The sequence below is a fragment of the Mytilus californianus genome, unplaced genomic scaffold (assembly GCF_021869535.1).
Source record: "Mytilus californianus isolate M0D057914Y unplaced genomic scaffold, xbMytCali1.0.p SCAF_1, whole genome shotgun sequence".
Classification (NCBI taxonomy): domain Eukaryota; kingdom Metazoa; phylum Mollusca; class Bivalvia; order Mytilida; family Mytilidae; genus Mytilus; species Mytilus californianus.
This window is the reverse complement of record NW_026262581.1, coordinates 96804876-96830131: the sequence shown is the minus strand read 5'-3', so window position 1 is coordinate 96830131 and position 25256 is coordinate 96804876. Positions and strand designations below refer to the sequence as shown.

The 25256-nt window shown below is 31.0% G+C and overlaps 1 protein-coding gene across 5 annotated transcripts in view; it reads right to left on the bottom strand.

Annotated features, from left to right (window-relative positions):
• The window catches only part of LOC127726565 (uncharacterized), a 62351-nt gene that overhangs the window by 23157 nt on the left and 13938 nt on the right, over positions 1–25256 (bottom strand). Inside the window, exon 2 of one of the 5 annotated variants that reach the window (XM_052233988.1) lies at positions 23356–23472. The gene's annotated coding sequence lies outside the window, so the exon portion shown is untranslated. Of the gene's footprint in view, positions 1–2549; positions 2878–6946; positions 6970–12325; positions 12382–18699; positions 18942–23355; positions 23473–25256 lie in introns of those variants that run through there. The other 4 variants (XM_052233969.1, XM_052234002.1, XM_052233995.1 and 1 more) reach the window with 4 other exon arrangements.

Here is a 25256-nt window from a genome sequence, read left to right as displayed (position 1 = left end):
TAGGTTTTCATTTTATTTGTTCATGTAAAAAATGGTATAAAAACATATCTTTTAGTTCCTTTGTAGTTTTTCATTTCAAACTTACTGTTTTCGTTTTAATGATTGTTTCGATGTTATATTTCTGTTTCCTTAATGATATTAAATGATTTGATGAAAATAATATGAGGTTTGATTGCCAAGTGGCACTTATGACCACAAGAAAGCAAATGTCGTAGATATAAGCAACTGTACATCACCTCACGACCTTCAACAATGAGAAAACTAATATCGTAGTGTACTTAGCTATTAAAGGATCTGACATGACAAAATATAAAACAATTGAAAAGAGAATCCAACTACCTGATCTATGTATAGAACTATATAGAAAAAAAAAACAAATATGATAGACAGCAAGCAACGACAACCACTGATTTACAGGCTACTGACTTTAGCGGGACATGCACACATAGAATGTGGCGGTAATTATATTTGAGAGTGCTCAATCCTCCCCTAAGCTGTCATATACGGTTTTAACCATTTCATGAAAACTTATTCAGCAGACAAACTCGTATGAAAATTCGTCTCAATTTTATATCAAAAACCCCTTTTCCTGCGAATCAACCTAAATCATACAATTTAAGTGACAAGTATGTCGATTTTTACTATTCTATTTTCACTGAAATATGTTCCATCGTGAAGTAAATGTGTAATGTATATTTTACATTACATCAACGTTATAGAAATTTATTCTGTTGCTTTTGAGTGTTGCTTTAAGTTATGAGCCTCCTCATGGGGTTTTTGATTATGTGATTACTTTGCCGTTTTCATAGTGATTATTTGATTACCAGACCAAATATTTCATGATTATTTGATTATTTGATAATCTAGGACTGTATTTTTTATTATTTGATTATCTTGTTTAAAAAAATAATTAATGATTATGTGATTAAATTGGCAAAAAATTTGTGATTATGTGATTACTTGGACACCCCCATGAGGCGCCTCAGTTATCCCATTGATGTACCTCTATACAACCTGCACTACTACTTAATAGGCGCCTCAGTTATCCCATTGATGTACCTCTATACAACCTGCACTACTACTTAATTTCTGATAAAACTGGGGGAGTTTTTTTCGGACAGCTAACACTATAGTCTACAATTGGGGGATCAATATGCATAGAAAAATAAAAATAACACTTTAAATTTGGTACGTCCGAAGCAGTTTTTTTTTATGTACCTTCATCAGGAACGATAAACGATACCCACAGGGACCAACACCGGCATCTACCCAGTGCTAAAAAAATGAAAATTACACTATATAAATTTTCATCTGATCTATTATACAACAATGTTTTATGATGGGTTGGAAAGGTAACTATCATCTATTCTATATTTTCCGAAATTATTCACATTTTCCGTTTATTTGTGTTGAACAATTAGAGCTACTAGTAGAGAATGTATGTACGTTTCAATTGAAAAAATACTTTTTTCTGGCGGAATATGTTAATCTTCAGACATTTATATGGCAGAATTTAATTAAAATGCCTTATGGAGTTGTAATACTAATTAAAACACAACCACGAAGCCGTGTTAATCAAACATTACGCTTTTGATCAGAAAACTAATTTCCTGTACGACTATGAAAGATCGTGCGTCGAACCGCGAACAAATATACCTTACCGAGTGATTTTTGCTATAAACCGATCAGTAACACGGGGTGATTTCTGTTGTAAACTGACTGGTTACAAATGGAAAGTCAGATTTTATCAACAAAAAGTCTGTTTTACTAAATCTTACAGAAAAAGCATCGTACATTCAAACGAAAACTGCATGTTTACTTATTGTGTTCTCAAGTTCCATACAATGAACAAAATCATGGCCATGTTTCAACTGGAATAATATATCATCATATGGCACTTAATAGGTTGAACTTCACTCTACACAATAACGGCCCTTTTAAAGGCCACCAATATTTTCCAAAATTAAAAGAGTCTTAATATGTTGTGCATCAAAATCAAATATAGTTGATACCCTTGTTGTCCACTATCTTCACAATAGGTTCCTAACTCACTGTAAAACAGTTACATTTACAATATTACTGTCAAAAAATCGGAAACAAAGATGGTAGTGAAACATAATAATAATAGAAAAAATGCTAAGCACCAGTGAATGGACTGGCTTCTCTACAACTAATACAAGATTTAAAACTAAAGAAATTTGCATACATTTTCATCTGAATACTATTTAATACAAAGATATTATTGTTTGGACTACACAACATAAATCTATTATACTAAATACCATCGGATCGTTGGCTGTTGTTCCCTATAGGGAATATGTATTCAAAATTCATGACATCGGACTTATTCAATAGTATTTATTAGACTTATTCTAATGTCAAAGCTATACCGAGTGTAAACACAGAAAACTAATAATACATTCAATATTTATATGGGGATCCAGCCGTCTTAAAGACTCGGATCCAATAGATTATATTGATAGATAAAGGAAGTGACAAGAATAAGACTTTTTTTGTCTGACAATATGGAGCAATTCAATGAGGCTTACCTTTTCATATCCGGATGTCAAGAAATAAATTGCTAATGCCTTCCAAATACCGTTATCCATGGTTTGCCATCAAGAAAAAAACACGACTAGAAATAATCCAAGAAAATCAATTGCATGCTAGAAAACCTTCTCTCCTATCAGAAGTTACATATTGTGTGAAAACCGATCGATGCTCATTTATTTCCTTTTGTGGCGATGATTAATGTAAGAAAATAGAAGTTCTTAATATTTTCGGATTAAAGTAGGTCCTTATTAAACATGGTTCGATACAAACAGCTTTCACTTCACAATTCAATTACGTGTCATTACGTTCATCGATCTGTAGTCAATGCAGAATCCTATATTTTTAATTGATTGAAGATTTTTGTCCATATAGATCAAGTATCAAGTCCTCATCATTAAACATGTTTTTCAGATGGTGAAACGGATTTTATCAAATCTGATTATAGAGAGACTTGATTTAAGTTTTATGTTAAGGTTTCGTGATTTAATTACCACTTTGATAATTAAGTTGTAAATAGACGGATTTCTGCAATAAATTCAGGATTTATTGAAATCAGAAATGAAAATATAATATTGACTTTTCTTACTGATCAAGTTTTATGTTCTCTAATGCTAAAATCGAATTCCTATTTATTACTCATTCATATTACATACATAATTACTTTACACATTATTACATGATAAAAATAAGGTGATGCGGTATGAGTACCAAAGAGACATCTATCTACAAGAGACTACAATTCAACATCATTCTCTAAATTGAGTCCTTTATATCATGACTGTATATAATATACCATTTCACGCAATATGAATTACTGTTAGATTTTATTGCATTTTTTTAAATTCCTTTAATGTCTATTTTCGTCATCAAAATTTAATTTAAAATTTATGATTCTGGGGAGCCTTTTTCAGTTTGATTTTTTTATCCGTATTCGGTCGATCTTTATTAAACAAGTGTCTGTTCTAGACTGTTTTCTAACACGTTATGAATTTGTGACTTCGGTAATGATTATGAGCTAGTGTTGCATAGAATATCACGAAGTATAACGATTTTGTACAAGTTCGTATCATAAATGATAGGTTTTTGTTGTGAAACCAAGCAAGCATCGTATTTATTTCAGATCTTCATCTTGATGATGGATTTTAATTATGGTAAACGGTCTCGTCCGTTACCATACATTCTATTCTATTCTATTCTATTCTATTCTATTCTATTCTATACTAATTCAATTTAGGAGCCTTTGAATATGTTATTGATTGTTTCAATAAAAAACAATCACATTTTCATTAGCTGCGTGTCTTATATAATACATATTTGAAACGACAAATGTGACAAGTTGTTTTAGAACATTGTCATTTATATCACTATACATGAGAGGCAACAGTGGGTTTACTGATGTTCAAATATCATCAATCCATTAAAAAGATACAACTCAAGGTAACAAAAATAAGGGAGTCGGAGACACTTCAACAATATAGCGAGACCCGTGAGTTGACAGGGCAGACGTCTGCTGTTATGCATGCATCACCCGCAATGCAAATCCACTCAGTCAAAATGTCACTATCGGTAAATTTACAGATCAGACGACTGTTCTGGTATCTGAAGATTTACAGTAGAAATCCATCATGTATAAAACTCATTTAATCAACAAATGTATGTATTTGTTTAGTTATAAACAATGCTTTATATAATCGATCGCATAGTTATGTATATCTATGTCTCTAAAGGGCACTTTAAGCAGATAACAAAATAAGTGTTGCGATTTGGTCAAATAGTGAATATATCACAAAAATAAAAACAAATAGTAGTGTATATAGCATTACAGTAAATGAGATACCATGGTACTATATATCCACGGTCCTAACTTAGCATTATAGTATCTTTTGCGTTATTTCGATTTTTCAATTAAATCGTGGTGTGCTTTTGGTAAATTAGTAAAGTTCCACAAACAACAAAACTCAATAAAGCTCGACCTTTTATCAAAATTTTTTTATCAGTTAATTTCCGCATGTTTAAAATATATATATATATATCTGCTTAGAAATTGTACATATCAAGTCTTAACTTGAATATTAAACAAAACAAGCGTAAGAAACAAGAAGTGATGTGCATCAAAACTGTTTTATGTTTGATTACAACTGCGTTATTCATAATGCACTTATCTTGTACAATATGACCCTGAACAATATATACAGTAATCGAATACACCTCAAAATGATTTTCCAGAAGCCGTAACGTGTCATAACTAACACTTTCTTTATAAAAGAACATTACAAGGACTCTTATCGTTCTGGGAACGAGTATAATGTTCAAGTATGACTGGCTATCCTTGCCTGGTATAATTAGAAAATTGCGGCATGCGATATGATAGCACCATTATCAATTAGTGAGGTTTTCGTTTCATTTAACGTTATTTGTGCAAGAAGAAACTTGGAAAGAAAATTGGAAATAACAAAAAATGAAATTTACTCAAGACATGGTATAAGGTTGTGTAACCGGAGGCCAGCTTTAATACACTTCGATGAAACAGATAATTAAATTTCGATTTTCTTTCGCTAAATTTCACCTCTGACATTGCTGTAAAATCACAACCGTTAACCAGAAAATATTTCAATGAATTTCGAGTTAGTAAGCTTATCGGAAGGAGACGATTTTGTAATTTCGTTATCAACTAGACCTCTAACTGGCATGCGGTCATTGTTTCTTATTTTAGCATTTATTTTCTAGAAAATAATTAATAACATATTTCTGTGTAAAATCACACTTATTTAGTTATAACATATATATTCACTTACTTTTCAACCTTTTTTATTTGTCATATTTATATATTACATACATATCCAATTACTTTAACATTTTCAGTTTTAGTAATTGTTTATTGATTATTACCAGCAATCTTAAAGGAGAGAAATATTGACAGTGTTTGTACGATATGTTACAGAGGAAGTCCTTCATTTATTTTATCTTTGTTCCAACAGATGTGACCGGGTCCTTACGATATCGTTAGTTAGCCTTTATTGAGTTACATCAATATTTATGGCACATAATAAAGTCATCTTTACAAACAACCAGTTTTAATTATATAATAAATACAGTATTGATTTATAGATAACATTATGTTTTAAGTTCTTTTATTCAGTCAAAATTATTTTCCTTCAATTTTACAAATTGGGCGATGCAAGTTAAATTTCTGTTAGATGATGATAAAAATTGCTAAATCGGGTAGCCGTACAAGTAGACGTTTTTAACACAGTCAACGTGGGGCGCTTAAATTCCACTTACCTGATATCCTGATCAATAGTCTGTTTTAGAACCTTTTTATACATTTCTGATTATGTTTAGAGTTTTAAACGAACAAGGCTAAACCAGGGTGCTACGTTACCTGTATACTGGTTTAATTGAAAATCTGGTACCGAGGGTATCATCAGCTAGCTTATCAATGTCAGGAGACCTGCAACGGTTCATACCGGGCAATGGACACATCCCTGTTGCTGTCAGACCATTTTGTGTGATTGTGGCTATACAGAGAGGATTGGTAACAGAGTCCACTTAGCGCTAATTCATTAACATGTTATCTTTATAAATCAGAGTAAAAATGTCAAAAAAAATTTCTTTGCATAGTCATTAAATGATGACTGTATTTGTTCAGTGGAGGTTGTAACAAAAACCAACCACAGAATTATCCATGTCAAGTTAATGGGATAAAACGCATACTTTCTAAATCTGTTTGCGATAAATATCACTCCTAATAAGATACTATTACGATATGAAACAAACAAAAATGGAAATTTTCAATGGATCACTGAATAAGGAAATTGATTAATATCATCATTTACCAATTCTAGTTTGGTTTGCAATGGGATTGATCACTGAAGCATTGAAATGTTTATTTCAAATGACAGAAACAACTGTTTTACTGAATGATTGTTTCTTGCTGATTACGTCTACGACGTTCACTGTATGAAAGGGAATTCAATTTGGTCAAATAATAGATAAAGCATCCAGTCTATCTACCTCTTTTATTTCAAAATCTTTAACCAATAAGATTTAGCGCCAGACGGATAACAACGATACATTATTGAATTGTCAACGGTGACAAAAATTTCAAACAACTTGTGCAGTTATAAGGAAATGAATCGGCCTACTAAAGTAAAAGAGTAGATGAATCTAAAGCTACATATAGATTTGTCAAATACCTAGGCAGGATCGATACGACATTTGGGTTTATAAGGAAATTGTCTGCTGTTAAAACTCATTAAATGACAAAAAAGAAGAAAAATCGTTAAACGTAAAAATTTAGAAGTTTAAATTAAATAAAATTCAACATTTTTTGTCACCCACAAGTACTAAACGGAATTCGAACCAGTTTATCATAATTGTTTTATTTACTTACCAACATGTTTTTCCTAATCCAAACTTAATGGTTGATATAGATAAATTGATTGTCGACAGACTGCTCTCATAAACTTGTGATATACGCACTTTTACAGAAAAGATCCCGATTTAACAAAGATGTCTTAAAGTCGTAAATAAAAAAAGTTGTATTGTACTATCGACGCCTCATGTAACAGCTTACTTATCTTTGAAGTTTATCAACTTCATTGCATGGATATGAAATTTCAAATGCTTTGGAAGCAGGTCTTCAGTTATCGCGAATCTGACATTTGAATATAACATTTCAATTATAATATTTGTTGGTGCTTAAAAAATCACCAGTAGTTTCATGCCAAGTATTTACAAAGTGATAAGTACAATATCTTGATATGATTAATAATCGGGAATTTAGAAATTAAGGATTCTAAAATCATTAAAAAATTCACCTATCAAGGCTTGACTGAAATGTTTTGCAAATTGAAAATATATATATATATATATATATATCTTAACAATAACAATGAAAATAACAAAAACATGTAGATTGCGTTACCGAATAGAACATTTCAACTTTAAAACAATATAATATCACATATTATAACGAAACATGAAATCTATACTTCAGGACTTTTCACGTTTTTACGACCTACGCGCGTGATATATATCATTCTGAACTTACAATAATACTTTTAAAGTTTTTACCGTTAATCTACAGAAATCGACTAGTGATATATCAGTATTTTTTCACGTTTTTACCGTAAATCACCAGAAATCAACAAGTGATATATTGGTACTTTTCACATTTTACTGGTAATCTCTTAAACATGAAAGAATTATATGTAAATATTAGTACTTTTCGTATTTTACTCTAAATCTCAAATAGTCAAAGAGTGGTGAATCAGTACTCGGTCAGTTAACAATAAGGGTTACGGATAAGGTAATTTATTTGTCGTACATAAGGAATTGAACAAAACAAAGACACAAAAAAAACCAAAATATCCATTTATAATTCATATAAAACCTGTTTTAAGGCCATCTATCTACAGATGAGGACAGAAGTTTTTTAAATGAAGTCATTTTAATGTTCACCGAACCAGTGGTTTACTTTAAACACTCTTGTCAAACTAGACAGCTGAAAGAAAACTAATAAAAACTTAATGAAGGGGGAAATTTGAAAGTTCCTGAAATGAAGCAATCTGAAATTAAATTTCGATTAAAGTGTCCATCAGGACTTTCCTCTACAATGTTAAAAGAAAAAAAAAACACGTATGATTATCACACTGCTTTTGGTTTGAAATAAACTTTTTCTTACTTAATTAAGTATATTTCTTATAGAGGTTAAACCAAATATGATTCATAGATTCAGAAGGGACATTTTAGTTGATTTCCAAAATTGTACTCTTCCAGCACATGTTTTTATTGAAACGAATTCGATTTGAAGTACCTTTTTTTGTATGAAAACTAAAATGGGACGCTGTGTGCTGCTGCATCCTAAAACCCCCTCCCAAAATCAAAACAGTTCCATTCATACTCTTAGAGGTACGTATGATTATTAAAAAAAAGTTAACTGACTATCTGCCTATGGTTATGTTTGTCATCTGAACGGATTTAAATGAGATATTATTTATATATTCCTCATTTGATTCACTTATACATTGCCTGGTGGTATCGGCTTTCTGACGGAAATCTGCAAGTGGTAGTTGCAGTTAAAAAGCCTTAAAAACTTGTTTACATTTGATTTTTATATGATAAATGAATAAATTTACATGATACTAATTATAGTTTTCACATGTAAGCAACGTTTTGTCGAGTTTCAGAAATCATATTTTATATGTGATATGATTCAATATACAATCATTTACAGAAGCTAAAGTAATTAAAGCAATTAGGATTGCTGTACAAACAAGATGAAAAAGTTGTCAGAAACAGATAACTAATTACATCGTTGTCAACAACCTACATGGTTGTGCTACGTCTTGTTTTCAACATCATTATATCAAAGGCCAATTTCAGGGAAAAACGAAATTGGATTCCAATATATATTGTTATGTTGATATTGATGTCCAAACATATTCATAGAGTTCAGATATTATAAAACCCGTTTCAAAACTTAAAGAAATTTTTAAGTCGGTAATAATTGAATTCAACTATTTATAAATTACATACTTATCAACAATGAAACCCGCCTTCGTGAAATGAAACAGAAGTCACTGTGGTATGAGGACAAACCCGTAGATCAGATTTTCAAAATTTAAACCTCGCAGTAGCGACTTTTACGTTCCCTTTTACGATTTAGATGTTCAATTCTCAGTTACTTAGTTAAAACATTATTGAGAAACTAAGGTACAAACTCCCTCGGGCAAAGTTAACCAAAGAAGAACTAGGCAATTCTTTTAATGTCCACTTTTTTATTATAGCTCCTCGCATTTTCAAGCATTTTTGCATCCTTGGCTTTCATTTTTATGGGGTTTCATCGTTCATGATGAAGGTAAATAAAGAAAAGCGCTTTGAACGCATCATATCCATGTCTTCCGCTTATTGATGTAGGAGTCAGGATTAAACACTGCACTATTGATAGTTGTCTTATTTCAAGTTTGCACGAAAACAGTAGCTGAATATCTTCATTTTAAAGGTCATTTTATATTAGGGAAAGTAACAGGAAATGTTGAAACAATTGTTTGCCACTCGATAACTTGACAAATCTTATTTCATCAGAGTTCGGAATAAATTGTTTAAAAAATATATATAATTCTCGTTTCTTGTATATGATAGTGCAAATCAAGACTTGGAGCCTGTAATCCGGTGGTTGATGTAGGATGTGTTGTCTGTCTGCTTTTATTTTATTGTTTTACTGGGGATATTTCGTAATCAGGCCGTTTGTGTACTCTTTGATTTGCTTCCCATTTGTTATCCGGGTCCTTTTATGGCTCTTTGAGTCTACTATACAATATATATGAGTTTTGCTCATTGTTAAAGATCATATGATAACCTGTATAGTTGTTCACTTCCTTATCATTTGGTCTTTGGTGGATTGGTTGTCTCATTGGCATTGATACCATATCTCCCGATTTGGTCTTTGGTATATTGCTGTTTCATTGATAATGATACCATATCTCCTGATTTGGTCTTTGGTATATTGCTGTTTCAATGGGAATGATACCACATCTCCTTATTTGGTCTGGTATATTGCTGTTTCATTGACAATGATACCATTTCTCCTTATTTGGTCTTTGATGGATTACTGTTTCATTGGCAGTGATACCATATCTCCTTATTTGGTCTTCGATGGATTACTGTTTCATTGGCAGTGATACCATATATCCTTATTTGGTCTTTGGTGGATTGTTGCCTCATTGGCAGAGATACCATATCTCCTTATTTGGTCTTTAGTGGATTGGTGTCTCATTGGCAATGATACCATATCTCCTTATTTGGTCCTGGTGGATTGTTGCCTCATTGGCAGAGATACCATATCTCATTATTTGGTCTTTGGTGGATTGGTGTCTTATTGGCAGTGATACCATATCTCCTTATTTGGTCTTTGGTGGATTGGTGTCTCATTGGAAATGATACCATATCTCCTTATTTGGTCTTTGGTTGATTGTTGCCTCATTTGCAGAGATACCATATCTCCTTATTTGGTCTTTGGTTGATTGGTGTCTCATTGGCAATGATACCATATCTACTTATTTGGTTTTTGGTGGATTGTTGCCTCATTGGCAGAGATACCATATCTCCTTATTTTTATATTGCACTGTCTTTTTTATCTGTATTGAAGCACTATGGTGTGAATAGTGTTTTCATAGTTATTTACAAACGCACCACAGAATTAAGGGAGGGGGTATGTTCAGTGCATTTGATGACAAACCTTGTAAGTACTGACTAACAGTTTAATCTTGTAAAAATGTACAAACTTAAATTTAGTTTTGTTATCTTGTCATTATAATATGTAAGTGATATCAAATGCATTCAGTTATTGATACTTTATCATTGTAAATGTACTTATTGTGTCAACTTCCGTACTGTTTACTAGTTTAGTTCGGACGTCCTAATATACCTAAATTTAGGTAAAACAAAAGTAATAGCAGGTATATATATATATATACTTGAATGGTGGTATGTAAGCGTCGCCGCAGGCTCCTTGTTTCCCAACCAAACGTGCAGTAACAAATAATAAATTAATGGAATCTAATTAATCTAATGGGATGTTATTTCTGTTGAAACAATAAAAGTTATTGAATATGCGAAGAAAAAGCTGTCAGAAGCGTAAAATCAATTAAATTTTGTCAACATGTTATACAGTTGTAGTACATGATTAACTGTTTGCAACAAAATATCAAATATATGTTAATTTAGTTGTTTTCTACAAAAATGTATTTGCTTAACAGTATTGTTGTAACCGATGACATACGTTTACTATACAATGCTGATTTCCTTGGTAACAAAGACTTATTCACTGCATTATTAAATTAATTACATTACTTTTCTCACGTATAGAAATATATATTGTTTTCGCTAAATATGTACTGTGATTTTTATTATTATGTTTTAAAAGCACCCGTCAGTAAGAAGTTCATCTCATCTGCACCTCATAGGCATTCAAATGTAAGACACAAGTCATCTGCACCTCATAGACATTCAAATGTAAGCCACACATCTGCACCTCATAGGCATTCAAATGTAAGACACAAGTCATCAGCACCTCATAGGCATTCAAATGTAAGACACACATAGTGCGAAACGCCACTTTTTGTTTATAGCTGTACACTGTACATGACACTTTCTGGCCTCTAATATTTTTGAAGCAGATATTACTGTTCAAGATGTGAAGCTTGTTCATTTGAGAAATAAAATATATGTTAACGAAATTTTATATGAAATGTAATCTTAAGTATCAATTATGTAGTTTAGAGGTCACCGTGGCATGATCAGCAACAGTTAGAATATGTGCTTCGACAGGGTAAGTATTCATTACTATGCATGTGCCACCTGATTTCAAACTTTTGTCAAAAAGTTAAAGTAACGATCATGAACTCGACAAACCCGATAATAATTTCAAATATATAGAAATAGAAGTGAAGAACCTACGACGGGATATATATGCCACGGTAAAAGATATTATAGGAATCAAGATATAAAAAAAACCGACTTGACTAAAGATCTGAGGTATCAAAAGACCTAAGATATCAAAGATACAAGATATCAAAAGACCAAAGATGTCAAAAGATGAAATACCTCAAAAGCAGAATTGTATACTTTATAATACAAATACAACAAAAGCTGAAAACATTTATGTGTTAAACAAATATGGAATAACAAATCATTTAACTGTAAATATCTAGACATCACAACATTTTGTTTCATACCAATGTATGGTCATGTATACCATTGTACGTACTTTCAGTAGAGCTATCAGTTTAAATCTTGATATGTGGATTTTGTCATAGTACTGTTGTTAAGTAATTGGCAAACCCCATCCTTGTTACTGTAAAAACAATAACAAATACTAGTACCTAGAAATCATAAACAATAAGAATTGTAGATCACATTTCAAAACATATGACAGATCTAGAATATATGCCATCGAGACGGCAAACCAATAACACAATTGAATAACACAAAAACCACCTAATATCCTCATGTTCATAGACTAGTAAATATTTGACTAAACAAGAAATATAGCTATTGTCATCGTAAGAAGAATCATTTATTAACTATATGAGTTCTAGATGGTTCTAAATTTTCCTGATTTTAGGTTTGGAAGAGAAGAGAAATCTACTAGACGATACAATTTGACATCAAGTAATGGAAAATAGGGAAACATAATATTATAAAATCAATGGAGGGCAATTTTCTCTTATTTTTCTTTGCGTTGGAAGCACACATAATAATAACGGTCTCTGGTTACGTATCGTGTACGGTCTCATTATCTTTCATTATCTCAAGACTAAATATATAGATCTTGTTTTAATTTCAGTTTTATCGATTTACTGTCCGTCCACGTTGTAACGTTCCCAAAGACAGGAAAAGCGTAATTGCACACATGAAGATCACGTTGCGTGATTTCTTATATTTCATCACGAAACCGACAATTTTGTTTTGTCGATTTTAAGGAGAAATTTCCTGTTTTTCATTGAAGTGATTTATAAAGGTGATTATTTCATTTACTCTCATGTTTAATTAAAGGGTTATTTAAAATTTTGTATATGAAAATAAGTACTTAATTGCAGACAACATCATAGTTTCTAAGTCATTAACTGTATATTTTACGGTTGAACTTCATCTAAAATGATAACACAACATGGTGCACAATTTTCATGTAAAAAAATAAGCAATTTCTTTTTTTTTTATTTTCATGTTTGTGTGGAATTACCCGGTAATGTTGTTTTGAAACGCAATCAAGCCATAAACCGATACTTAAACCAGTTTGGTCCATTTTACAGGCGATAGAAAGCGCAAATTGACTCAAAGGTAAGAGCTGGTTGATAATTCCATATTTGAAATGTATAGAAGCACCGTAAAACCCAGAGTTATTTATTATGTCATTGTGTAAGTAAATCAAAGTATAAGCATTTAAGTAAGATGTATGTTGGCATATAATTATTGCTATGTTTAAATCGATTCAGACAAGAACATGACAAATATACTAATTAAATCAATGAAAAAAATCAGAAACCGAAAGTCAAAAGTATCTGACATCACTCGACTGACCAAATAAATTAAAAGCGAGTGTCATATTCATGATTGGGAACATGCACTTTTTGGATTAGCTAGACAGACACAAGTTTGGTGCCGTTTTCTAAGGTCTTTGTTGGAAATTGAGTTATTGCATTGCAACTAGTTGCTTATATGCTTGAATGATTTGTCTAAAGGCTTCTGTTTTTCAAAACCATATTCGCTATATAACCACTTCTTTACTTGACCCGGGACATTGTTCGATTCGTAGCCACAATACTGTCTCGTTTGTGACATAATTGAATACTACTTGCCATGAGAAATATTTGGGTGCCACTTGTGGAGCAGGAACGGCTTACTCTTCAAATTAAAATCAATGACGTTCTTATAATGCAACTCCATAAAGGATTGTGTATTAGTCTTTTGTTCCGTTCTTATTTTCTCCTATGACTTTAAACATTTTCACTGTAATACGGTAGTATCAATAATCATTTTTAGATAGTCTGTATTTTTATCTCTTATCCGGACATGAAACAAAGTTCTTGGATCGATTTTGTGTTTCGGTTATTAGGCATAGATACAATCTTTTGTCGCTTTTGTTATAAAATCTACTTTGTTGCTTCTTTCAATTTATATACAAAGTGTTATAAACTCTACTTTGTTGCTTCTTTCAATTTATATACAAAGTGTTTCCTTTAAAACGCCGATGAAAGCAACCATCTGTTTGGTAAAGGAAGAACTAAGAGACTTCACAGGAATGTAAATTTGTGTAAATTGTTTGTCAGTAAAACATTACAGGGATTAGTTACGTGATTCTTTTCATCTTCTTGTAATTAACTTTGTGAGTAATTTAATTAATGTAATGATTTCTAAATCTTCGTCAAATTAATATTCAGACAGGCTGCATACTCATATTTTAATATTTTTACGTAATTTACCACTAACGATCTGTTTTATTTACTGGAAAGTAAACGAAAACTTAATGACCTAAAATTTAAGGCTATAAACAAAAACTTTTTAGTACGTATATTATGAAAAAATTAAAAGATAAACTTTATGTAAAATATTTCTATGATTAATACAACATTGTATCCGTATCGAAGAAGCAATCCTTTCACTTATGCACTATTTCACATTCGAAGGCTTTCTTATCAATCATACTGATTTTATGTTTACAGAAAATGATTTCAAAATATTAATAACGATAACACAAAATACAAAAGTCCAAGACAAAGAGACATTCCTTGGCACTGCAATGGTGGTCAACAACCAAATCTAAATTTCCAGTTTTTTGTAATCCGGCAAACAAAATGATGAACACATTACGAGTAGAGTGGTTTTTTTTTCAGATTGAATAAATGATATTAACGATACAAATCATATAAATTCATGTCACATAATTTAAAGACGAATACTAAAATGAATTATACAAACGAGGAGCTTCAAGATATATCTACGTTCATTGGTCATTAAATGTTTTTAAATTCTAAAAAGCCGCCTTTTCAATTTAGGAATTATAATATCACTGTTTTCAATTACTGACCGAATATGAATTTGGATGCTCACCTGTAGTTTTAATTCGAAGTGTCAAAACAGTTTAATTCGAAGTTTTAAACCAACTATAGACGTTAGATATCATGACCACCTACTAACAAAAGACAGCATATAATTTGGAAAACAGTGTCATCATGTGATCGCTACTACAGAGAGCTAGCTAAAGTATTTACAGCTGTTGGTTGAAAAGTGCCGTTCAAGAAATAGATCATAAAAACTACACGACCAACGAAAGTTAGGACCAATGTTACCGGATAAGTTAGAAAATCACGCCTGTATACCTTGCTTGTTGAAAGACGTAAAAAATTTCCCAGAGTTTAATCTTACATTTTTAAATGTTTTAGCTTTATTTACGACATTACAATAACGGGTAGGGGAAAATACTGTTTACTACTATTTTTTCAAGAAATATATTTACATTTAAGAAAGTAATAACGACTGTACAGTAATTATTCAAAAGTCTGTAAAAAAAGTAAGTTTTGTGTTAATGCAAGGTTACACTCGTTAAAGTAAGCTACATTAGAGCGTATTCTGGCAAAGCGTTCAAGTTGTGAAATGGGGTGGGTACACACAATATAGAGAATACAAAAAGCGAAACATCGCTATATCTTTTAGGGAGTTAGCTGTGTTATTTAATTCTGAAGTTTTTCCATGAAAGAAAGTTCACAACAGTGAAAAAAGAATAGAGGAAATTATAGGTGCCCGGTTAGTATAACCATAGGAATTCACACGTCCTCTTTGACTGTTATTTTAATTAAATCGAACCGGTTCCGTTTTATGTAAATTTTTAAAATTTAAACATCTTGTACAATACATTACTTGTGTCTGTGGCTTCCAATCTAAACTTACAAATTTCAAATCTATCACTTTAAAATCATCATGCTCTATACATAAAACTATTTAATGCTCTGGTTTTCGGCCAATTGTTTTAAACAAATAAACAAAAACTCACCTAAGAAAATATGCAGACTGATAAATACAAAGTACAAACAAAATCTGAAGTTGACCGAATGATCTTCAACGAAAAGAATAAACGCTCGTCGATCTTGGAAATACCTTGTTAAATCCAGCGTAAATCAGTCAGGTAACTGGTGAGTCGAGAACAATAGAATAGAACTCTTCTTGCTATGAAGATAAAGGATTTTTTTTTTTACCTCCGTCACAATATTAATATTATAAAAAGAACTTTCAATATAAAACACGTTCTTTATATAAGCATGTAACAGATAAAATTATGCATGCTTCGGTTAGATTGATTGATTGATTGTTGGTTGCTTAACGCCCAGTGGTCGTCGGTTAGAAATATTATGCAGTTGCCTTAGTGACTTGGTTTAAACAATGTTTATATTCGATGCATAAAATCGTGCAATATAAAAGCATACAGTGTTAAAAAAAATATATAGGTCCCAGAAACAAGCAACATGACTTATTCTAATTAGTCTCCAAAAAAAAAATGACATACAAAATTTTGAATTAATACTACGTGAGCATGCTTTGTCAATTTGAATATAGTAAGAAAAATAATTCCAAAAATATTGTAAAATGAGAAAAAGGGAAAAACCCAAAGTGAATGAAATAAACTAGATGAATCGCAAGAGAAGCGTTTAATTGAAGTTTTCATATCATGCTTTGAGCCTTTTACTAATATACTAGTTTACTTTTGTACCAATACGAAAGGAGTACTATTTTTTCTCTTTTATTTAAAAGATTTTACCCTATAAAAACAAAAAGATTGATTGACATCAAAACTCTGTGGAAAATCAGAAAGAGAATTCAACAGCACGTTGCGTATGCAAGTATAAAAAGGGCACGTTAATAAAAAAAAATGTGAGCTTCTTTCTTTAGCGCAATGTAACGACAAATTGGGGAATCTACTAAATTGCGTAAAAATAAATGGTAGTTTGAAGTGCTAGAGTTCATTCGTAAGAGTGCATCGATAGTTTGTTCAATGCGGTTTCCAACTTGTGACTTACTCACACAAAGTTTTTCATTCTGTTTTGCTGTTAATTTTTTCTTGGGACTTTTCTGGTCTAGCTTCGTACACGTACAGAATATCGTTGTGTTCCTGTGACATACACCATTTAAAAAATAAATTGAGGTTGGCATATAATAAATTGTTGACATAGCAATATTATAAACATGTTTTACACTCCCATTACCTTTCCTCTCCGATTGTTATATCAAAAGGGAAATGACATCATTAAGTCCTGAATTTTTATAATCATTGTTTACCAAACGTTTTGTAAGGAACTTAATTTCAAAAGGTTCTAAAAAAAGTAAATGAATAATCTTTATTTAAAGAAGATAACCTCATTAGCCAAAGATAATCTTCCTGGTGGTCCTCGAAGCAACCTGTTATTTCTGAAGGCAAATTATTCCATATTTGTGCACACAAGAGCACATTAATTTTTTCTTCATATAATTGTTTTTGGGGGGTTTTGGCAGATATACAGTTTTTATTGTTAATGGAACGTTACTGATGATTTGGAACTTTTTACATATTCATTTGTTTTTCTAAATAAGAAGCTGTCAGTCCATTTAAAGATTTTAATACATACTAGCTTCCTTATACATGTATTTATTTTTTCTTTCAAATATTAATCTATTTTGAACTATCAAACAGAAATGAGGATTGTTTCATTGTATTAGTTTATAAAAAAAATAGCTCTTGTTGATCTCTTGCGGAGAACATACCAAAAATCGAAATGTTCTATTTGTTCATATTTTTAGCCTAGGGAACAATACAAAAATCCACAATTTTTTTGTTTTCTTTTTATCTCAGTTCCTCTGTTATATTCCGTATTTTTTATTATTTATTGAAGAAGACTGAAGTATTCTCCCCACTACACATCATAACAAATAATAAATTTTCCGGGTATGGATGAAAGATTAAAGGTTCGGTGGACAAACAATTCATTTATTTGGAATAAAAAGGAGCTGTTGTGAAATGTTTTTTTTTCAAACTATTTTTAATGTTTTTGTGGTCCTATTTTTGTTTTTATTATTTATCTATATAATTTTGGTTAAAAGGTGTTCGTGGAGATATGTCTCATTGGTTTTTACCTCATATCTACTTTTATTCACCCTATATTAACCTTTTTTTGGCGTCGAATATTAAAGTTTTATTTTAATTGGTCAACCTTTGAAAACATGGCTCATGTTTCTGAAAGTTCTATACCTACATTGTATGTACTCATCGTTGAAGAGTTGAAATAACACAGAAAAATCGAAATACAACACAAAATTTTGGATACATTTTTTTTTTTCTTTTAAATTAAAGTTATTATCCGAGTTTGACACGAACTTAGATTTTACAAATACATATCCAATTGGAAGTGTCTGAATATAGTAGACAACTTGTTGATCCAAAAATTATAAACCAAAGTCGGAAATCTGTTTTTTTTTTTTTTATTAATTAGAATAACTTTAAAAAGAGATGCTGGGTATACGTCAATGTTACCAAAAGACATCTAGACGCCTGCTTTGCCTTTTAGAAAATAATTAAAATCTTTTATTACATTTTTTTAATCTAATAATACTTACATGTCATCTGTGCTGATTTTTATTTTCAGATAATCCAAATAGTTTTTATAAATCGGAAATAAAAATGTCCAGATTTGAATCAATCAGTTAGTTACAGCTAACAACAATCGATGGTGAAAGACAGATCTATTATGACTTGAGGAACCGCATACTTTACACCTTGTCGTCTTACGGAGAAAAATTGTTTTGTTTTACCGCGCTTAGCTGGAATCAATACACATCCTGGGGATCGATGAAGTTCTCTGAGACGCTAAGGGCTGGCTTTATAAATCCATTATTTCAATATAATGAAATATAATTGGGTGATTAATAAAAGAAAAACTTGTGAACGTGTCATCTGGTCTCTGATCATTACAGGTCTTATAGATGATTTATTTACGCTGTATTTACTTAATATCAAATTATTTTCTTCATTTGAAATTTTTAACGATTGAAAGGGCAAGGAAGGAAACTTTAAATTTGTAGTACTGTGACAGCTCTGCGCAATAAAGTTGACAAATTTCTTGTTCTAAATTAAATAAATGATGTTTCACCTTAATTAATCGAATTGTTCACCGACTAGCAAGGGAATCCAAATTAAATTGCTGTCAACACTTGAAATTCAAGAAAATTTGATTGTGATTATTTTTTTTTTCCAGCGTATTATATTCTGGCATCTGTTTTCGTGTAATGTCAATTTTCAACTTCAATAATTTCTGTAATGTTTCCTTGTATACAATTTCCATCTGTTATAAGAGTAGAGTTGTACCAGATAACAAGGTTTTCAATTTCTTAATAGGTTTCTAATTGGTTTTCCTTTCTTTTCTAATTAGAAAGAAATGTCACCTGTAGAAATTTTATTAATAATTTATGTGACAGTTATATTATTCCAGTTGGTACCATACATAGAAATGACAGCAAAAAAGGATCTGAGCATTGATATAGTTTATGATCATCAATTATTCATGGCAAAAAATAAAGAGAATACTATTTCCAATCAAGGAAGAAAATTAAAATCTCAGAAGATGTTAATTTTGTCTTTTGGCATATTAATAAGAAGTTGTGGTTTTTCACAGTAGTATATTAACACTCTATTCTGTAAATAAATCATCGAAGTTAGCGATGACTAAAGAAAAATCGTTATTATAAGCACGCTTGTATATTTCAAAAACTCTACAGTATCAATAATATGCTCGGAACAATTACTTTTATAGGAGACAGATTTTTCCTAAATTGAATTTTGAAAAGGTAGTGTAAATCCAAATTTTATTGAATATACGAAGTAAAAACGTAAAAGTTAAAAAGTGTGTAAAATAACAATATTCCCCATAATATCAGGTTGAACATAGTCTACTATATGCAAAAATACTAAATTTTGCGTGTTGGGTATGCAGTAAAAAGTCCATTGTCAAAGGGCAAAACTTTCAAATCTGTCGAGAAAAATCTTGGGGTCAGCAGAAATAATGTTTCTAATCTGATTTGGGCAAAATGTACACTCACTGAAACCCCATGGACTGCCTTTGATTGTATATATTCATATAAACTAAATAATAGCTTTTAGTTAACATTGGATACTAAGATAATAAAAAAGGAACAGTTTAATGATTCACATGGCTAACATAGAACGAATTCCAGTTATAAGGCTTCATTTGATAATAAAGAACCAAAACCAACTATAAGACTTGACGTCATGGATGACATAAAACGAATTCCTGCTATAAGGCTTCATTTGATAATAAAGAACTAAAACCAAGTATAAGACTTGACATGGATGACATAAAACGAATTCCAGCTATAAGGCTTCATTTGATAATAAAGAACCAAAACCAACTATAAGACTTGACGTCATGGATGACATAAAACGAATTCCTGCTTTAAGGCTTCATTTGATAATAAAGAACCAAAACCAAGTATAAGACTTGACATGGATGACATAAAACGAATTCCAGCTATAAGGCTTCATTTGATAATAAAGAACCAAAACCAAGTATAAGACTTGACATGGATGACATAAAACGAATTCCTGCTATAAGGCTTCATTTGATAATAAAGAACCAAAACCAAGTATAAGACTTGACATGGATAACTTTGAACGAAATTAAGATATAAGGCGTCACATTGATAATATAGAACACCTCTGCAATAAGGTGTCAAGGATAACATAGAACGAATACCAGATATTAGGCGTCACACGGATAACATCGAAAGAACATGCTATATAAGGCTTTACTTTATAACCTAGACAAAAATTAACTACAAGGCTTTACTTTGATAACATGGAATAAAAACCAGATATACGGCTTCACATAGTAAGTAGATAACATTGAAATAAACCAGCTATTAGGCTAAATGGATAACACAGAACAATGAATTTTAACACTTTGCGTGGATTGCCTTGACCGAAAACCACCAAATAACCTAGAAGGAAATAATAACAATATGCCTTCACCTTGATTACACAGAACAAACACCAGCTATAAGACTTTACGGGATAACATAGAATAAAACCTAGATTGATAAACCAGGTATAGAATATAAGGCGTCACATGATAACATAGAATAAAAACCTAGATTGATAAACCAGGTATAGAATATAAGGCGTCACATGATAACATAGAATAAAACCTAGATTGATAAACCAGGTATAGAATATAAGGCGTCACATGATAAAATAGAATAAAACCTAGATTGATTAACCAGGTATAGAATATAAGGCGTCACATGATAACATAGAATAAAAACCTAGATTGATAAACCAGGTATAGAATATAAGGCGTCACATGATAACATAGAATAAAACCTAGATTGATAAACCAGGTATAGAATATAAGGCGTCACATGATAACATAGAATAAAAACCTAGATTGATAAACCAGGTATAGAATATAAGGCGTCACATGATAACATAGAATAAAACCTAGATTGATAAACCAGGTATAGAATATAAGGCGTCACATGATAACATAGAATAAAACCTAGATTGATAAACCAGGTATAGAATATAAGGCGTCACATGATAACATAGAATAAAAACCTAGATTGATAAACCAGGTATAGAATATAAGGCGTCACATGATAACATAGAATAAAACCTAGATTGATAAACCAGGTATAGAATATAAGGCGTCACATGATAAAATAGAATAAAACCTAGATTGATTAACCAGGTATAGAATATAAGGCGTCACATGATAACATAGAATAAAAACCTAGATTGATAAACCAGGCATTTGGCTTCACATGGATAACATGCAAGTTATACTGCTTCAAATGGACAACTTAGAACAAAACCAGATATAAAACTTCACATTCTAACCTAGAACTAAATCTAGCTATAAGGCGAAACATGGATAACAATCATAACATATGACAAAACCCAACCATAAGGTTTTACATGGATTACATAGAAAAAGGTCTCACATGGATAACTAAGAACAAAAATCAACTATAAAGCTTCGCATGATAACAAAGAACAAAATTCAACAATAACTCTTTACATGGATAGCCTTGACAGAAAACCAGCTATAAGGCTTCACATGAATAGCTTTCAACAATAAAAAGCTGCAAGGCTTTACGATGTTCATGAACAAAAACCCGATATAAGGCTTCACATGGACAACCTAGAATGAAAACAAGCTATATATGTATAACCTTCTTATGAAAACCCCGAAAACAAACCAGCTATATATAAGGCTACGCATGGCAATTGACTATTGTAGAATCTAAACTATTTTTAGGATTTGCTTTAAGTTAACGGTCTACGTAAAACAGTCAAGTTGCAAAGAACAGAGACAAGTAAATACTAGATCTATATTGTCAATGAGTTTAGACGTTGGCCTGGTGTGGACAGAATTGTGCAAATTGATGTTGAAACAAATTACAGATTTGTATATATACATTTTCTTTGTCTCTTTTGAGGCTTTAATGTTTTGCGTACCTTTTTAATTGTTTTTCATGTCTTATCATTTGTACTTTTGTGTTTAAATTTTTGTGTTGTATTTTCTTATACTTGTGTTAGTTGCCTTTGGTATCGTTTGTGATGGATAGACAAGTAAGTGTTATGTATGCTGTCCTTTATTAATTAATCATTAATGTCCAATGACAACGATTATTATATTATTAACACCATTTCTAACTTGATGGGAATAGGAAAGAGGAACAGCGAACAATGAATATTTTTCATTGATTCATATCAAATGTGTGTAATTTTGCTCTATAAACACCAATTATCAAGGGAGATAACTCATCTAACTTTATGCAATTACTACACCTTTTTGAATATCTTCGAGAACCTGCAGACACATATATATATATAGAACAAAATTATTATTTCTTGTCGTTTATCACTATCTCATCAAAATCCACATGGCAACTTTGTATGATAGGAACTTTGTCTATGCATGCTTCATTTTTGGACAAAACTGAGTGGTTCTTACGAATACTTAATTCATTCAACACTTTCAGAAACATCCTTCAACGCAAATCATTTAGCTTCAAATAATTAAACATGAAAGAGGATGAAAAAAACTAAAAGAAATCGATGTTGTTAGTATCGTCTTTGCCTGAAAGGATTTGGCAACACGATTTTTAGTACAGTTCTATAACTTACAAACCAAAAATATACAATTGTTTTAATAAATGATGATTTCACGACTGTAAAGCCATTCTAGTACTTACATATTTCACGTCTGACGATTCTGTAAAATTCAAGGAAAAATTAAAGATTCCGATGTAATATCTGTTCCTGCTTTTATGGCTGGTGCTGGTTATCAGCTGCACCTGCCCTTACTCATACTGAAACATGGAAAACATAAGATTCAGATCAAGATAGATGTCCAACAAGACAGCTTTTCATTATCATTAACACTGTTATATCAATATTCACAAATAAGTCCACTTCCAAGTACTTGATATATTGTCTAAGACCTGAAACCAAGACGTATGTAATGTCAAATTACGATTAATGTTGGTATTGACTTTCTCCCAATCCTTACTCAACACTGTATTAAAGCTGTCAACGGGTTATAGCCCTAGTGTTATTACATTCTGTAGACCATCTATCTATGTTAATTACAAGTACGACGCATTACCATGCTGAAAAATGATTAAATTTCTTGACAGAAGTTTGCCTACATTACTTTGCTAAATCTGAACATTTTATCTTCCAATGCTTAAAAGAAATAAAGTGAATAACTGTTTCACATGTAATTATTCGGTACTTAATAAAATGTAAACATATAATTACATTTATGAAGCCACAATCAGAATGATCCTAGAGAGAATTGATGGAATTGTTTTGATCTAAGTGTCTTTATAGTCCTGGGCACTCGTGTATTGAGTAGAATGCTAAACATGCTATCAAAGCATATTCAATTATTAAGTACAAAGTACTTGTTAGTAAAAAGTAGTTATCAAAAATCTTTACTTTATGTGATAACAGAATTACAAAGTCATTATCAAAAAATATGGTCTTGCCAAATTTCAATATGTTTGTCAGTATTCTAACTGGATATATAACACTTTAATTTTATCAAATAATGTCTTGAGATTTGAACAGCAGACACATATTTTTTGCCTATAGAAATTTATCATTGTCTAGATTTTGAAAGAAAACAAATTCATTACAGAAGCTCCTATTTTTTACTCTGTAATATATTATACAAGACGTAATTTTCGAAGATTGTTGTATAACTTCATTGTAAAGGTTAAATTGAAGAAAACTTAATTGATGTGTTAAAATGATTAAAATGTATTCTTGACATTTGTTTTATCTTATACAAATACATTTAGTTTTTCATATAATAGGAACTGTAAATACCCATTTAAGTCATAAAATGCCCAATACAGCCGATCAATGTTTCTATACGTGTTACTTAAATTTTTATTGAAAACATTTTTTTTTAAACGCAAAACAGCAATTGAAGAAAATTCACACATGGAAATATTGTATCCACGGTTTGATTCAGTTTGTTTGCAACCCTGTCGATAAATCGAGTTAGCGGGTACATACTCTATTCATAATCATCCCCCGTCTTGAACACATTCAAAGAAAGTCAATATTGCCAATAAATTTCTATGCACATGTCAGTTCATATTGCGATAAATATCGTGTACTCCAAAGGTGTTCTTCCGGTGATTCGACGTTTTCCTAATGACTTATGCTACCAATATAATTTGAATAAATGTAATTCTTAATCTGTACTTAATTAAACTTTAAGAGAATTGTTGCTTGTCGGTTTAAAACTCAATTACTCTATATAACTGTCTTCTTTATTAATTTCCTGAAGATTAAGCCATGAAACCCAGATTGCAGTTTAAAACATTAACCATGAAAACAAACACACTTTACAGAAATAATGCAATACTAACCTCTTTAATCAAAAATCAAATTTCACATTTCGCTAGAACATTTAATAAATTATTCGTGACATTTTAAGAATAATCCCAATACAAACCTCTTGTTTTTTCAATAAAGTCTGTATCAATTACATATCTATTGAATGTAAACTAGTTTTGTTTTTAATATATAGTGTGGCTGGTTTGCAGAAAACGCAAACCCAGCTTATAGTATTGGGAAA